Source organism: Belonocnema kinseyi, chromosome 1, assembly GCF_010883055.1.
Source record: "Belonocnema kinseyi isolate 2016_QV_RU_SX_M_011 chromosome 1, B_treatae_v1, whole genome shotgun sequence".
Lineage (NCBI taxonomy): Eukaryota > Metazoa > Arthropoda > Insecta > Hymenoptera > Cynipidae > Belonocnema > Belonocnema kinseyi.
Window position 1 is genome coordinate 110,958,762 of NC_046657.1, and position 17,433 is coordinate 110,976,194.

General features: G+C 29.5%; 1 pseudogene; it reads left to right on the forward strand.

The window, feature by feature from the left end:
- LOC117179603 overlaps window positions 1–17,433 on the forward strand; it is a 24,116-nt pseudogene that overhangs the window by 2,250 nt on the left and 4,433 nt on the right.

Here is a 17,433-nt window from a genome sequence, read left to right on the forward strand (position 1 = left end):
TTTCGCTGGAAGCGGGTGCAATTTTTCAGATTAGCACCCGCTCCCGGCGAAATCCTGCGGTTGTCCTTATGACAAATTTTCAATTATATATATATATATATATCTCTTTTTACTGACATATCTACCTATCCTTAATCTAGTAAATGAAAAAGGCGAATTTGGTTTAAATTACATTTATTTAGATTTTTCTTACCAACAAAATACATGAAATTTTAATGTATAAAGGTACCATTCACACATCTGAGTCCTGGTAATTTCTCAATCACTTCCTCACACACATTCTGATTGTAAAAAGTAATCATTTCAAGAAACAGAATTTCAAAACGCATATGATTAGCAAATATTAATTTTTACATTGCCTTACTCTTTAAACTTGTATAATTTTTTCGTATATAAGATTGTACACTTTTCACAGATGGTGATTTCACTTTCCGCCAAATACTTTCAGAGATAGTTTCAATAATGACATCTTTTGTAGGTTGAAACGGCATAACACTTTGATCCAGAAGATACCGGTCGACACAAGGGCTGACTTCCTGGAGAACAGCAAACGTTGTTTCTTGCAGCACAAATGGATAGTATTTTTGGTTTCCTTGATGTTGCTCCAAAGCTACTATATAATCACCAAACGATACAGTCATGTGTATATGGAAATGTCCACAGTCCATGCATTGGTGCTTCTCTTGAACATAAAAAACAGGGAAATGAGGTTGAAGTAACTTTTGAATAATTTCCACTCTTGTTACACTTGAACGAGGATGACTGGCCTGTAGTTTCACAGTTGAGGCGAGATTTCCGTCTTTTTCAAAGTCAGCACCGATGACAATTTGCTTTGTGAATGATGAATTCAGGTTGTATGTGGTAGTATGTAACATTTGGTTTCGTGGTGTATAAGACATGATGAATATCTCACTGAAGCTTGTCACAGGCTGAGCGATAATTGAGAAACTGCAGACCCTTTATACTGTTTTCTTCCCAAATTCGATGGAACTGTAGCGTCCATACAAATACCGCATGCAGAGATCGCCATCTTCACTGGATTTTTTCATTCCTAGCAGTAAATTTTCATCTTCATTCAGAAGATTGGTCATCCTTGCTGGTGGAAACACAGTAAATTTTTTTCTAATGTGACGATGTACCGCACTCCAAATTGTGTTGTTACTCTTTTGATGTTTGTAATTTCGTAGCTTTTATTCAGCTCCAGATCCTTCAATTTCTACGTTGGAAGGCAATCGTTGTTAACTGCAATTTTTGTTCAATTTTGCGAAATCCATCTTCACTTGTTAATATTCACCGTATACAACTTTCGCGTTAAAGTATGTAAATCGATTCGCACTTGTATCACTTCTTTTAATTCTCGAATGTTATTTAGAAATACGTTTAAACGATTTTTTAGCTCTTGTTGCCTTTCTTCTTTACAATCTGACATCTGACAATAAACTGATGAAGGAGGAGAGCTAGCCTCATTTTATAGACGCTTTCCCCCTCTACCAATTTCTGAACACTTTTGCACAATATTGTCTGATATTGCATCATATGATGGAACATTGTTCTAGAAGGTTCTACATTATAATCGACACGCGTGGCATATAATTTTTTAACATTGCAAAATGTAATGCGTCATTGAAAATAACCTTGAATCTTCTGTTCTCCTTCCCATAAATATATATCTTTTTCTTTTTCTTAGAAAAGACGGACCCGCAAAAAAGAACATTCGATAAGCTTATACGCATCAAATAAATAATTAAATGTATTATCTGAAAGGAAGCAATAAATCATCCTTGTTTTTTCATTTAACCTTGACACATGCATATGATAACCTTGAAACTTGTTTTTCGCAAATTCTGCCTTCACACAATTGCGCAATATTATTTTATGACGTCATCAAATCTTCCTAGAATCTTCTATAAGCTTATACGCATTAAACAAATAAAGGCAGGAATTTGTTAATCAAAACAGGATGCCATACATAATCCTCATATCAGATTTCATCTGTCCACCGGCATCTTTTACGCATTTAACGAATAAAGGCAGCAATTTTTAGCTAAACTATCATCTATCAGGAAGTAATAAATCAAATAAGTAGTCAAAACAGGATGCCATACGTAGCTCTCCATATAAAATTTCACCTAAACACCTGCATCTTTTGCGCATTTAACGAACTTCTTATCTGTCAGGAAGCAATAAATCATCCTTGTTTTTCTCACAATAACCTTGAACCTCTTTACATGAATTTGGCTGCAGACTATTGCGCAATTGTGACGTCATCAGGATCCTTCGCGAACGTTATCGAAGCTTAGCACGGACACGAACCACTACAGGTCGAAGCTTCTCGATGCCAGTAAGGTAAGAATCGTGCTCCAGAAACCCCCCTATACATCTACTAACAAAAAATTACCAGAGTTATAGCATTTACAAAATTGAAAAGAAACACACGAAAATTAACATTTTAAGCCAAATAACGCACGATATGAAAAAATCACTTTTTGATAGGATGCGTAGTTTTGGCTTTAACCCTTCGTCGGGCATCTATTTTTTTACGTACGCGGTCGGGCATCTATGACGATATCGTCATTAGCTTTAATTAAACTCTTTACAGGCGTCAAAAAATTCCAAAAAAATTTCGGTAATAATTTATAGGTCTTTTCTTGACATTCTAATAGTTATAGATTAAAAATGTTTTAACAATTAACAAACAAAAATTTAAACAATTAACAAAATGCAATTTCAACCATTTTACTAAAAAATTCATATCTCTTCGGTTAATTGTTATTATGAAAAAATATTTCTGTGATCAACTGTTTTTAATATAGTATTTCAAAAGCAATTGCCGTTATATGAATCGGGTTTAAAAACCATATTTATTTGATCACTTTTAAATTATTTAATTTGCAAAGGAAAAATTTGGGATAGGGTTGAAATATTTATAAGAAAATAGTCCTTTTATTGCGAAAATATTTATTTATACAAAATAAAAAATGTAAAAACAATTTAAAAATGTATAAAAAAATTACAGAAAAGAAATAAAGAAAAAGTCTATTTGCATGATTTCACTTACCTGACAAATCGCAAAAAGTTACGCCGTCGGGCATCTTTGACGAATTCGTCATCCAGCAATAGATGTCGCTCCGATCAGGTAGACCTGGCTTTGCATTGTTATGCTTAACACAAATACAACCTTTTCATTAAAAACTTGATACTTTTTATAAATATAAAAGGAAGAACAAAGTTTTCAGTAACAATAAGAGCAACTATAATTAGTGATCCAAAAAATTCATGAAAACATGTGATTTAATATTAGGAAAATTGAATAGAAAGATGAGTATTTAAAAAACAATTTTAATTGTATTCATATTTTTCTATTGTTTATTTTTCTAATATAATTAATTAATTTTATAAATAATTTTAATTGTTGCAAATTTCAAACATTGATTGATAATATTACTATACTAATAATAATAGTAATAATAATATTTAAACATTAATAATTAGCCTTATAATATACCTTTTTATTAGATCATCTTTACATTTCTGCTTTCTAAAAAATATATATCCATATATAATTTATCTAAAATCAGGGTGGCCACTTTAACGGAAAACCGGGAAAACCGAGAATTGAATTAAAAACCGGGAATTTACTTCTGATCATAGCAAAATTCCAGTTCTAAATATTTTAGTCATTTTTGTCAATTTAGGAAAGTAATTTTTACTTTATCTACAGTTGCAGGAAATATGAGGGAATGGGAATGAGGATGGGAATTTTATTATAGAATTTAAATGGGATTAAGAAGAAAGTAGTTTAAAAATCCTTGTTCCAAGTCAAATTTCTACACAATTTAAAAGTTCCTTTTTCCGAAATTTAAAAAAAGAGAGTGCTTCAAGTAATTTTTAGAGTAGAAGTATAGTATTTCGAAAAGGAACTCATTTGTTGAAAATTAATTTTATTTTTGGAAGATTCATCATATTAAATGAAATTTTATATTTTTTTTAAAATATAATTATTTTCTTTAAAATCAATTTTTTAACTAGAAATTTAACTATTTCAGTAGAAAATATAACTATTTCGGGTGGAGAATTGAGCTTTTCTAGTTAAAAATTAAAGTGTTCCAGTTTTTAATTGAAAATTCATCATTTCTATTAAAAATTAATTTCTTTGGTTGAAAAATGAGCTATTTGCTGTTATAGTATGACGTACTGCCCGGAGCTACACATTTTAATCCTATGATTTCGCACTAATAATTTAAAGAAACTTTCAACACAATAAATAATTTAATCGGCTACAAGTTATTATCATTTAAATTGTCAATTTTACATATTTTTCTCATAGAAATCAGTTTCAATAGAATATTTACCGTTTTTGCACTCTCTTTTTTTTAATTTCGGAAGAAGAAACTTTTAATTGTAACGAATTTTAACTTGCAACCGGCATTTTTAAATTCTTTTCTTCTAAATCCCAGTGTCTATTGTTTTTAAATTCCCGTTTCATATCAAAAATTTCATGTCCGAAAATAAATTTTATTTCTTTGCCACCTCCCTTTTCTAAAATAAAAACGATCGTTATTTTCACTTATATGCTATGCAACTGTAATTATCAATCAATGTTTGAAATTTGTAACAAACACAATTGTTTATAAAATTAATTAATCACATTTTCAAAATAAGCAACAGAGAAATATGAATGCAATTCCAATTTTTTTCAAAATACTCACCTTTATATTCAATTTTCCTAATATTAAATCACACATTTTCATGAATTTTTTTGGATAACTAATTACAGCTGCATTTATTGTTACTGAACACTTTGTTCTTCCTTTTTTATTAATAAAAAGAAAGAAGTTTTTAATAAATTTTACTCTTTTTGTTATATATAACAACACAAAGACGGCCTACCTGACCAGAGCGCCATTTTTTGGATCTATTTGAACTACGATACCCCTCCGGATGCTAAAAGAACAGAAAGAGTGGGAGCGATGCATAGGGCTGATTCGAACTCAGCGCCTGTAATTTTTTTTAAGGGGGACTCCTAAGCCCGTCGACTTCTCCCTTCCGAGATAAAAGAAAGTCGGAAACAAAGCATTGACGAATTCGTCATAGATGACCGATGAAGGGTTAATCATGAAAAACATCATCATGCTTAAAAAAAATCTGCCCGCTACGTAGGCACATTCTCATCACAACTTTTGTCTTTTAATTTCTTTTTCGGCTCATGTGTGGTGTTTCAAAAAAAATGTTTTAAAATATTTTCAATGCTATTTTTTACGATTAAACCCAAAAACAGAACCATTAACAAATTATTCATGACAAATAAATCCTTTTTACATTCTCAACAGAGAAGGTATTAGATTTGTGTAAAATTTGCCCCCCCCCCCCACTTTTTGTTAATAGGTCCCCGTTTTGAGACCCCCTGAATCAAAAAAAATCTGAATCAAAAAATCAATCTATTAGATTGGCCTATGATACACTCTTTTGGTGTCCTAAGCTAAATGGCAAGTTCTTTAATCAGCCATTTTGGATAAAAATTCTAAAAGTGAGTGCATTTTGAAAATTGTTGATACCACATTTTTTCATGATTCAAAAGTTCTCTGTACACTTGTTTATAGTACTTAAAAAGAAAATTTTTAATTTTCGATAGCCCTACAAGATTATCATATAACAACTTTTTGAATTTTTTCGAAAAATTGAACATTCAAATTTTGACTGCACAAAAAAAATAAAAAATTTCATTTTGCGGTCAATCTATGCAAGATAGGGGAAAAATGATAGATTACGTAGTTTTTGTTTTGTTTAGAAGAAAAACATTAAAAATACGCAAATGAAATTTTTCGACACACGGTACAAGCTAAAAAAAATAAATAGATAACATTTTTTCACCGTCAGTAGAGCAAAAGAATTGTTATCAATGTTTTTTTTACATTCTCATCAGAGAAGGTTTTTGTGTAAAATTTGATCCCCCTCCCCCCCTCCCACTTTTTATCAGAAGGTCCACGTTTTGAGACCCCCTGAGTCCGAAAAAAAGGCTTTTACGAATGTGCCTGTCTGTATGTCTGTCTTTATGTCTGTCTACCCGTGAGCACGATAAGTTTTGAATAAATCATTGTATTAGATTGGCCTTTCGTACATTCTTTTAGTGACCTAAAGTGAAGGTCAAGTTCGTTAGCCAGCCATTTTGTATAAAAAGTCAAAAAGTGAGCGCATTTTCAATATTTTTGAGACCACTTTTTTCAAAATTCAACATTTTTGCCTGTACAGATGTTTATAATATTTTAAAAAGTTGGACAATTTATCCTGCTTTTTTCCTTAAATCAAAAATTACCAGAGTTATAGCATTTACAAAATTCCAAAAAGCACACGAAAATGAACCTTTTAAGCCAAATAACGGACGATATGAAAAAAAGTCAAGAGAAAAAAATTGGATTTTTAAATGCCCTATAAGATTGTCGTAACAACCTGTTGCACTTTTCTGAAAAATCCAAAATTCAAATTTTGACAACAAAGAAAATAATAGAACATCCAAAAAATAAATTTTTTCATTCAAAAATTTCACATTATTTCAAAGATTAGAAATGAGCAAATTCAGTTTATGGAAAAACGACAAAAGTTGCAATGAAATGTTTAAGAAAAACATTTTTTTAAAGAATGCGCATTTTTTTTAACAAGACAATGAAACTACATATGTTTCAATACCAATAAGCGTTATGAATTTTAATAATATAAATTTCAGGGAATGATATAAAATTTCAGGGATAAACTCGAGTGCGAAGCACGAGATACGTGATGAGAATGTGTTCGTTAAAGCGGAAGGAGATTTAACAAAAGAGAATTCACAATCACCAAATTACTGTTGTCGATGCTTTAATCTTTATTTGGATAAAGTGTGTGCACAAATATCGAGCGCGTAGCGCGAGGTAAATACATTATTGAGCGCGAGATAAATATACTATCAAGCGCGAAGCGCGAGAACCAACAATCGCGCGACAAATTTAAACTATTTTTTAAATTATAAAAGTCATGCTAGTGAGTACGAACCTACCACAATAATAACTGTTGGTTTGATAACTCGGCTTTCTGAGCAAGAAAATTCCTTTCAAATTGTAAAAAAGTACTTTATTTATTTTCATTTTACTCTTCAGAATTTTTCTTCTCATAGACTAAAAAACCTTATTTTTAGTCACATCAGATAAGAAGATCGGTTTGTGTTTGGAAAAAATTTGCAGTTCATCGTTTTTTTTTTTTTTTTTTTATAAAATCTTGTCATACTATCTTTTTCCAGAATTTTTTGAATGTACAGGAAAATTTGTAAAATTTAGTAATAATTATTACAATAGAAAACAAATTAATTTTAAGATGAATGAAATCAAAATAGAAAACTAATAAAGATCTGATTAATTATTTAGGCATTGATAAATTTAAATAAATTTACATGTACAATGTTTCATTTTAAAATAAATTTACGAAATGAAATTTACATTGCTTTCCTTACAATCAATTTTAAAATTAAATCTCAGGAAACTAAAGCTGCATTTTAATGAAAAAATTTACATAGAGAAAACTAGTTTATAATTTAGGGACAAATTGTGTTCATTTATTAAATTATTCAATGATTGCAACCTAAATGTATTCATAACATTTTAATAAGTTTAAATTATAAAAGTATCTGCATGTATCGTATAATTTCGGCTATTTGTACGGAAATTCTGATAAAAATAGTCCCTTTTCCAGGTTATGCTATTCGTACCGAAAAAATTGGGCTGCTAATAATTATATAATGCAAGTGAAAGCAGAGAGGAATGAGAAAATATTGCTTAATTTGAAAAACTTTCGCGAAGCAAATCCTTGAACTTTAATTTAAAGGATATAAAAAGATTGGAACGTAATTCATTGGTTGAATTTAGAAAACCGGAGGTTAAAAATGATTTGTTATAAAAAGAAAAATGGAAATTCGCAACCCTGATTTCATTAGAAATACGAAATTTCATTGAATAAATTAAACTTGAGCAGATTAAAATAGATGTTTAAAAATTATTATGTTTATAACATGAAAAATTGTCTTTTAGAATCTTACGAGTTTTCATGCTTTAAGTAATAGGTGAATAATTAAGTAATCTTGAATCAAATATTGCAACTCAGAATTATTATTTTCATTTTCTGTTTAGAGGAATTCCGAATTTAATCATTAAAAGTCATTTTGAAACGTATTTTAATTTTATACGTGGCTCAAATTAAAATCTAATAGGATTGTGGAAAAATCCAAGATCCTCACTACCTATGAAATTAAAATCCTCACGTAACCTCAATTGACCACAAAGTTTGCAAACCAGTTGATTTTTTATTTCAAATTTTAAAATCAGCATGCAATTTATCTACTCAATCTAATTTTTTAATATTCTATAATCTAGAACCACTAAACACAAGGTTTCTTTTTGTAAAAGTTTTTGTGTCAATATTTGACCTTTGAATTCAGAGATATTTTTAATTCCAAATGAAATAGAAGTTACAGTTAATAAACAATAATAAAGCTTAGTTTGTGTTAAAAATGTCTACAATATTTTAAAATTTGCAATGTGTTAAGTATGTCTAGATCTACAATTTTCAAAAAAGTACAATCTTCAAAATCTACAATTCCTAAAATTGTGCTTTCTTCGAAAAATGTTCTTTGTGCAAGATTGTATATAATATGTACATTTCATAAAAATAAAAAGATTTTCGGTGTGAAATGGAATAAAAAGTTGAATTTCGTTCGAATCAGGGACACGTGATTCTCACGCGAGTTCGTTGGTTACGTTCATGTTCATCCGAACGGAGGTTCGTAACACAATTATGCAACAGGTAGACTGACCTTGACAATGACCGTCAGGAGTAGGTTACGTTATTCCGCAGTCTGTGTCATTAACTCTGGACGCCAAGTCGAGAAAATCGGATAATTTTCTTGTCTCTATCACGACACACTCAATAAAAAATCTATTAGAGATCGATCTTAGGGTCAATCGAGTAACTCTTTGATCAATTATGGACATATGGATGTAATAGTTAACGAATTTGATTCTTATTTTAAAAATATTTATATTAAACTGTTTAAATATAATATAAAAATTTTTTAGCTTTTATATTTTGGACTACTATGGTAAGTATGTCCTTTTAATGCTCCAAAATTTGGTACATTATTTTAGGGTATTGTTGAAAAAAATTTAATTATCATTTTTGAATAAAAGAATTGTACACTATATCTCAAATAATTATTTCCTTAAAATGATACGGGGGGTTAGGGGGTTCTAGAAAGATAGGTTGGGCCCCGTAAGATAGGGGGATCCCTTGAAATAGCTGGGATCTCGCGGGCTGGATGAGGTCCGTGGGATAGGTTAGATTAGAACACGAAGGGTAGGTTAAAACCTCTGGGTTAGGGATGGTTCCATGGGATAAAAGGATTCCAAAAAATAGGTGGAATATTTTTGTCCCGAGGGATAATTGTGGGCATATAGCATAGACAGAATACCGTGAAAAAGCTTAGGTTCTCAGGGAGTTCCTTGGAATAAGAGGATCGCGTGGGATAGGTTAGGTTCCGTGGTGTAGATGACGTCTTATGGCATTGGTGGGATTCCGTGGGACAGGTGCAGTCTTATGGGATAATGTGAGCGCCCGTGATATAGATTGGGTCCCTAGAAAAAAGGAAAGTCCGGCAGAATACGTTGGGTCTAAAAGCATAGGTGGGGTACTGAAGGATATGTGGTATCCCGTGGGATAGAAGGGATACGGTGGGACAGATGGAGTCCCATGGGATAAGGTGAGGGTCCGTGAAAAGGTTGTGGTCCCATAGGATAAAAAGAGTCCTATAGAATAAGGTGTCTCAGAGGATAGGTGGGATCCCGAGGGTTAGGTAGAGTTCCGAGGGATAGATGGGTTTCGTAGGCTTAAGTGGGGTACGTGGGTTATGTAAGGTTCCAAGGAACAGGTGTCGCGCTGTGATTTAGGTGGGGTTCCTTGGGATAGGAGGATCGCGGGGGATAGGCTTGGTTCCGAGGGGTAGATAGGGTTTCGTGGCATAAGTGGGATCCCGTGAGACAATGGAGTCCTATGGGATAACGTGAACGCACGTGAGATAGGTTAGAACTCTAGGGATAAAGCGGGTCCGACAGAATAAGGTGGGTCTAAAAGCATAGGTGTGGTATTGAGGGATATTTGGTGTCCCATGGGATAGGCGGGATCCCATGTAGAATAAGAGTGGTCCCGCAGGATAAGGTATATCAGAGTATAGGTGGGATCCCGAAGGATAATTGGGATCTCATAGGATAGGTGGGATCCCATAGGAAAGGTTGGATCCCGAGGGATAGGTGGGGTCCCACAATATAGTTTTAATGTCGAGACAGGGTAACCACTTAATCATCAAACAAATATTCCAGGCTTTACCCCGGATTTTTAAAGCGTTAATAATAATAATTATTCAAAACTAAATTGCATTATTATGTAAATTTTCAAAAGAATAAAATCATTAGGTATTTATTTCTAATTTATTTATTAGGTAATTAATATTAGGTTAAATATATAATGTAAGTTTATTTTAAAATTTATTTTTGGATATGAATTTTCAACTGAAAAAGACGAATTTTTAGTTAAAAAATTGAGTTTTCTAGCTAACAAGACGAACAAATTAATGGACAACCAAATATTCAAACTTTTAAGCAAAAGAGACGAATTTTCAACAGGAAAAGTTAAATTTTCTACCTACAAAGATGAATCTTCAACCAAATCACCAAAATTTCAAACAAAAAATATTAATCTTAAAACTAAAACTGTTGCATTTTCAACTAAATAATTAATTTTTCAACGAAGAAAGATGATTTTTCAATTTAAAAAATTAGAATGTTCAACAAGACAGTTGAATTTTCGACAAAAAAAGAAGATAATTTAAGAAATTAGTTGACTTTTCAACTAAATAGTAGAATTTTTAAACAAAACCGATGAATTCTATATTTATAATATGATAGTAAACTTTTTGATTAAAATAATAACCTTTCAACCAAAAAAGAGAAATTTTCAATAAAAATGGACGAATTTTTAATCCAAAAAGACGAATTTTCAATAAAACAGTTGAATTTTTAACAAAATAATAAAAAATTTTACCAATCAGCAAAAATTTTGCAAAAGGAGATAAATTCTGAAGCAAAAATATAATAGTTGACTTTTCAAATAAAAGTACTTAACTTCTAACCAAAAATAGGTCGGTAAAATTGACAGCACCATGTTATAATTTCGTGATTTTGTCTAAGCAGTAATTAAAGGCACATTTAGGGCTTTAATGCCTTATCGCCAAAATTTCAACTCTGCAATTCAAAACAAAACCGGTGATGCTACGATCTTAGAAAAACGGTTCAAGGAATTAAATTTCGAATTCCTATTTCTGCATGAATTTCCGGATTATTTAAGGCTCACGAAATATTATTAAGAAAATTGAAAATATGTTTAAACAATTTTTTAAAGTAGATAATTCTGGGTTTTTTATGATAAAACGGTTTATTAAGGGGTCCTGATTAAAATTCCAACTTTTCTAAAAATGACATCCGTGCGTCCTGGAGATATTTGAAATATAGTTCCAAAAATCGTGTTTGCGTAGACTGACCTAACCCATTGCATTTTAGAACAAAATATTTACCACCAAAATTAAACTAGAGGAAATTCTGAAAAAGTTGAAGGCATAAAAACCTCTTATCTTCAGTAGGTGCCCAGTTATGGTTCTTCAAAGAACCCGGATTTTTTTAAAAAAAAGACGACAAAATCCGATTCTAAAGTTTGTATCTACTCTCTAAACTTGAATAAGTAGAAATTTTACTAATTCATTCAGTACACTTCATTTTAATTGATGAATCAGTTATTTTCAGAAGTTTACTAATTCTAACAGTAAAACAGCCGTAACTGAAGTTAATCAGTTATACCGTAACTGTAGTGAATCAATTATGGACTTAAAATAAATTGAGAGAGGAAAAATTTCTAATTAGGATTTTATTTATCCTCCAATATTATTTGTAATATTGAGGTTTAGCCAAAAGTTTAATTATAAATTTTTCCACAGAATATATAAACTTAGTGTATAACAATACACGGGTGTAAATTTTGTCAAGGTGATAAAGAGGTGTATATCTGTGTGTGAATAAAATTTCATGAAACATAAGTTTACTTTGAAAATTATAAATCATTTGAAGCTATTACTATTATGCATATAACAAACAATATTTTTTTTCAAAAACTTGCAGAGTTTCAGTTAAGAGAAAAATGTATAACACGCGTATGGATCAAATGCATGGTCAAAATCTTTATTTCTGTAATATCGTTGTAATTTATAATAATTATAATAATTTTATCATTTAATTAAATGGAAATTAAAAAAATATAATCTATTTTTAAAATACACTTACATAGAAAAAATTATCTTGATTTGAAGTGACAATACCTAACTGGCAGCAGACGACGGAAACTAGAGAATAAAAAAATGACAAATTTAAAAAATTCAGTTTCAAAGAATTTTGCGAGGAATTGCTATCATTAGGCATCGTCGATGATGAAGTCGTCGAAAAATTGGAAGGTAGTGATTTTTAATTGAACATTTATTCACAAAACCGATGACGAATTTTCCTGTTTTTCTCTGTATGCTTACCTGAATGTTGTAGCCACGCTAACTTTACAAGGATTTGTTCAATCGCATGAGCCATCGATGCACTTTTTAAAGGTCCTCAAATGAAGGTTATATTCATTGACCATATATATGTCCAACCAAAATAAAAAAAATTTTAAGCATTTTAAGAATTAAAAAATTTTTTTTTTTCAAATTTCAGAAATGTTTGTCAACTTTTCTTATACATGGGTGGAAGACTTGCAACATATGTACTTTTACATAATTTTTTTAAATATTTGTCTGACAGATCAGAAAATTTTATTAAGTCTTCACGATATGTCCAATATATTCAGAAACTGAGTGAAATTTTTCAATTAGACTAAAATGTAAAAAGTTACATTTTTTTAAATTTGAAACAAAAAGTTTTACGCGTTTTAGATATTTTTGTCAATGTTCTTGGTGCACGACAAAAAGACTTGCAAATTATCCCAACGACATTTAAAATTTATTTTGTTATATTAAGAAATATCAATGTAAAATTCTACTAGATATAAACTATATTTTCTTGAAATTTTTTTAATTCGACTAAAATTCAAAAGGTTAGATAATTTTCAAAAGCATGGCATTTTTGTTTTTAAGAGATCCGTAAGTTTAAAGCGTTATTTTTAGTGTATTTGAAGCAGACTTACAAATTATATTGATGAAATTTTTCAATTGGACACAAATTGAAAGTGTTCTAGATTAATAAGTTCACTTTATCATTAAGAGCACTGCACTATGTATTAACCAGAAATATGTGCATTATTTAAATAATATTTTATATATAAGTAATATTGTTTGATTCAGAATGACTTGAGTTTTCAAATGTGCTAATTAATTTCAAATTTTAAACAATTTCACATTTCAAAATAGCGCTCAAATATATTTAGAGCGTAACCTTTTCAAATTGACTGATTTCTTCAATACAATTATAACTGATCAATCAGTTTTATTAGTACAGGTACATATAACTGATTCAATTAGTAATTATCGTTTTACTAATCCAATCAATACAATTCTACTAATTGTCAGTGACTCAATTCTAGCCACAGAAATTAGTAGAATTTAACTGACAATCAGTTATATTTTACTAAATCAAATTTAGAGACTATACTTTGTAACCTGTTAATTTTACCCAAAAAAATGTTCAACACTTCAATTAAAGTAGACGCAATTTCCAGTAATTCCAAAAAAATGCAATGATCTAGCCCTAATAGGTCATAAATTATGGCCTATTTTAATATTATTTTTTATTTCAATACTATTTTATTTATTATTATATTTTTATATTTTTAATTTTTATGTTTTATTATTATTATTTTAATAACATTTCAATATACTAAAGATTACCACTTTTGACCTATTTCTCAGGACAAATTACTCGTGTTTAGTTTTTACAAAATACTTCACTTCTCGGTTAATTTTTTTGCTATTTTGAGCTATTTGTAGCCAAACCATTTTTTTTTTAAACTACTGGGTTCGTGCACATCCTAGAGAAAAACGTTCACAGAATAAATTATAGCACTAAATATTGCGTAAAATACAAAAATATAATGTATCAGCACATACAGGTTACGAGTTATGATTCCTTTTTTTGTATTCAACCATTGTTAAAGAATACGCTTCACTCTATCCATTGTGCACATATTTTATTTGTTTACTTTGTCAAAACTACTTCCAAAATATCTTTTGTAGAAAGTAAATGAATAAAAAATTAACTCGTTTTACAGTGTTTATTTATTATTTATAAAAAATTGTCATTAAAGGGATTAGTTTTATAACGTTTTACTATTTTATGTTAAGAATGCCAAAAATTGATAAACTAATCATTGCAGAGGAAACAATTTTTGTTAATTGTTTATAACAAAAGAATATGTAAACAAATTAATTATGTAATGATGCAAGTGCTGAAAAAACTAATTATATAATTGACCAATTGATTGAATGATAAATTATTTAGTATCAGGAGATAGCTTGCTTGGTAGAAACTTAAATAGGAAGCCTAAAAGGCCTTGATTCAGATTGTTTTTTAAAATGAACTCTTTTCCACACAACACAAGAGGTAGAATATTAGGCGCTTTTTTAGTGGTTGTTCCAATAAGACTAATCCACTATGTAATATTTGAATATTTTTTAATATTTATTTTTTATATTTAAAATATAATCATAAATATTATCTTCTATATATTTACAAATATTTTTCAATTTTTAAAACAAATATTATTATTACTTTATATGGGTATTTATAGATTACTATCATATTTCGAATAACAAGTTTCGATGCCCAGGCAGATATAGAAAAGAGTTCATCTTACAAAACAATTTTCAAGTTTCTTAAATTTAGACTATCTTTTCATACTTAGTAATTCATCAGTCAATCAATTGGTCAATTATTTAATTAGTTTGTCCGTCACTTGCATCATTACATAATTAATTTTTTTACATAGTATTTTATTTTCAACAATTAACAATAACTGTTTCCTCTGTGATGATTAGTTTTTCCAGTTTTAGCATTCTTAACATAAAATAATGCAAGGTTAAAAAACTAATCTCTTTAATGACATTTTTTATAAATAATAAATAAACAATACATAGAATATTCAGAAAAATTGATAGAGTCAAGCGTATTACTTAAACAATGGTTCAACAATTGATTGTTTTTTAATAAAAAAAGGAGACAAAAGTGTACTTGTAATGAACTAAAAATGCATCAATACATTTTCCAGTACATACAGAGCCTTCCTAATGGAAAGGGTCAAAGTTTTATGGTCATAGTTTGTGACCTATATGGGTTCAAACATTTTTTTTCGCAAAATTGTGTCCTCTATAATTCAGTCTCTTAACGTTTTTCCGTAGGGTGTATACGAAACGAGCAGTTTTGAAAAAGATTTTTTGGTTACCAATAGCTCAAAATACCAAAAAAATTATGTTTTTTGAAGAGTCATAACTCTTGAATTATTCTATTCTATATTAATTATTCCTATCCTGCTCTACAACTTTTTCTCTTGCACGACTTATGTACGTAGTTTCACCGAGAAGCGAAGTACTTTGAAAAAACTGAACACGATTAATTTGCCCTGAAAAATAGGTCAAAACTGGTCATCTTTGGGAGGCCTTAACTTATAACCTATTAGGGCTAGATCGTTGCATTTTTTCGTATCACTCGAAATTGCGTTTACTTTAATTTACGTGTTGAACATTTTTTTGTAAAATTAACAGGTTCCAAAGTACAGATACTTCAGAATTGGTTTTTTTTTTCGCCTCTTTCTTTAAAAAAATCTGGGTTCTTTGTAGGACCATACATCGGCACCTATTAAAGATAAGGAGATTTTTCTGCCTTCAACTTTTTTAGATTTTCTTCTAGTTTAATTTTTTTGTTGAACATTTTTCTCCAAAGTGCAATGGGGCGGGTCAGTCTACGCAAACACGATTTCTGAAACTTTTTTCAAATTATCTCCGGGACGCATAGGTGTCATTTCTAGAAAAGTTGGAATTTTAATCAGGACCCCTTAATAAACCGTTTTAGCCAAAAAACGCGCATTACCTACTTAATACGGTTTAAATACCTTTGTTCGTACGAGATGCCTTCACTATTTTATCTTTTTTCTAATGGGGGGCACAGGCACAGATATATAATATTGTAGGGTTCAGTTTGTATTTAGTATCATTATATTGTACTGTGTAAGAATTGAACATTAATAATACACAAAATCTCATTAGTAAATAATAAATACAGGTATGAAATTCATATTGCCATATATTAAATAATGATTCCCCAAAGATTTCATAAATATTTCAATAATTTCACAAATATTAGCAAATATTTCGTAAAGATTTCCTAAGATTTTACAAAAGCTGCAATGATTTCCCAAATATTTTATACAGATTTCACAAAGATATCAAATCTTTTCTAAAAAATTTCAGATAGATTTCAAAGATTAAACAAAGATTTCAATGATTTCCCGACTATTACCAAATATTTCAAAAAGACGATGATTTTACAAAGATTTTTAAAATTTCACAATTATTACCAAATATCTCAATGATTTTCTAAACAATTTAGAAAAATTTTAATGATTTTTCGAAGATTTTATAAATATTTTGGAAAAATTTCAGATAGATTCAAAACATTTCACAAAGACTTCAATTATTATACGAAGATTCAAATAAATTTCAAAGAGTGCACAAATATTTCAATGATTTTCCAAAGATTTCAATGATTTTTCAAAGATTTCATAAATATCTTCCAAAGATTTTAAATAGATATCGCTACTACTGTGATGTCCAAATTAAACGATTACACTACTATTATTATAACTTTGCAATTATACATACATTTTCCGGTCTCAATTTAACCTATAGAGTATGGAAAAAAATACATGCTAGAGCGGAAATATACATTTAAAGTTTTTAAAGTACTAGAAAAGAAAACCAATAATATTTACATAAATAAAATAATGATTATTATTATAAATAAAAATAAACAACTGTTTCTAAATTGTTTAGAAAATCATTGAGATATTTGGTAATAATTGTGAAATTTTAAAAATCTTTGTAAAATCATCGTCTTTGTGAAGTCTTTTAAATCTATCCGAAATTTTTTAAATCTTTGTTCAATCATTGAAATCTATTTGAAGTCTTTGTAAAATCTTTATTGAAATCATCGTGAAACCTTTAGAAATCATTGGAAATATTTTCAAATTTTTAAATTTATCTGCTATATCATCAGAGATTGTACCTTACCGACAGTAGATCAACCCTCCAAACCATGAAGGCAGAAGAATCTACACAAT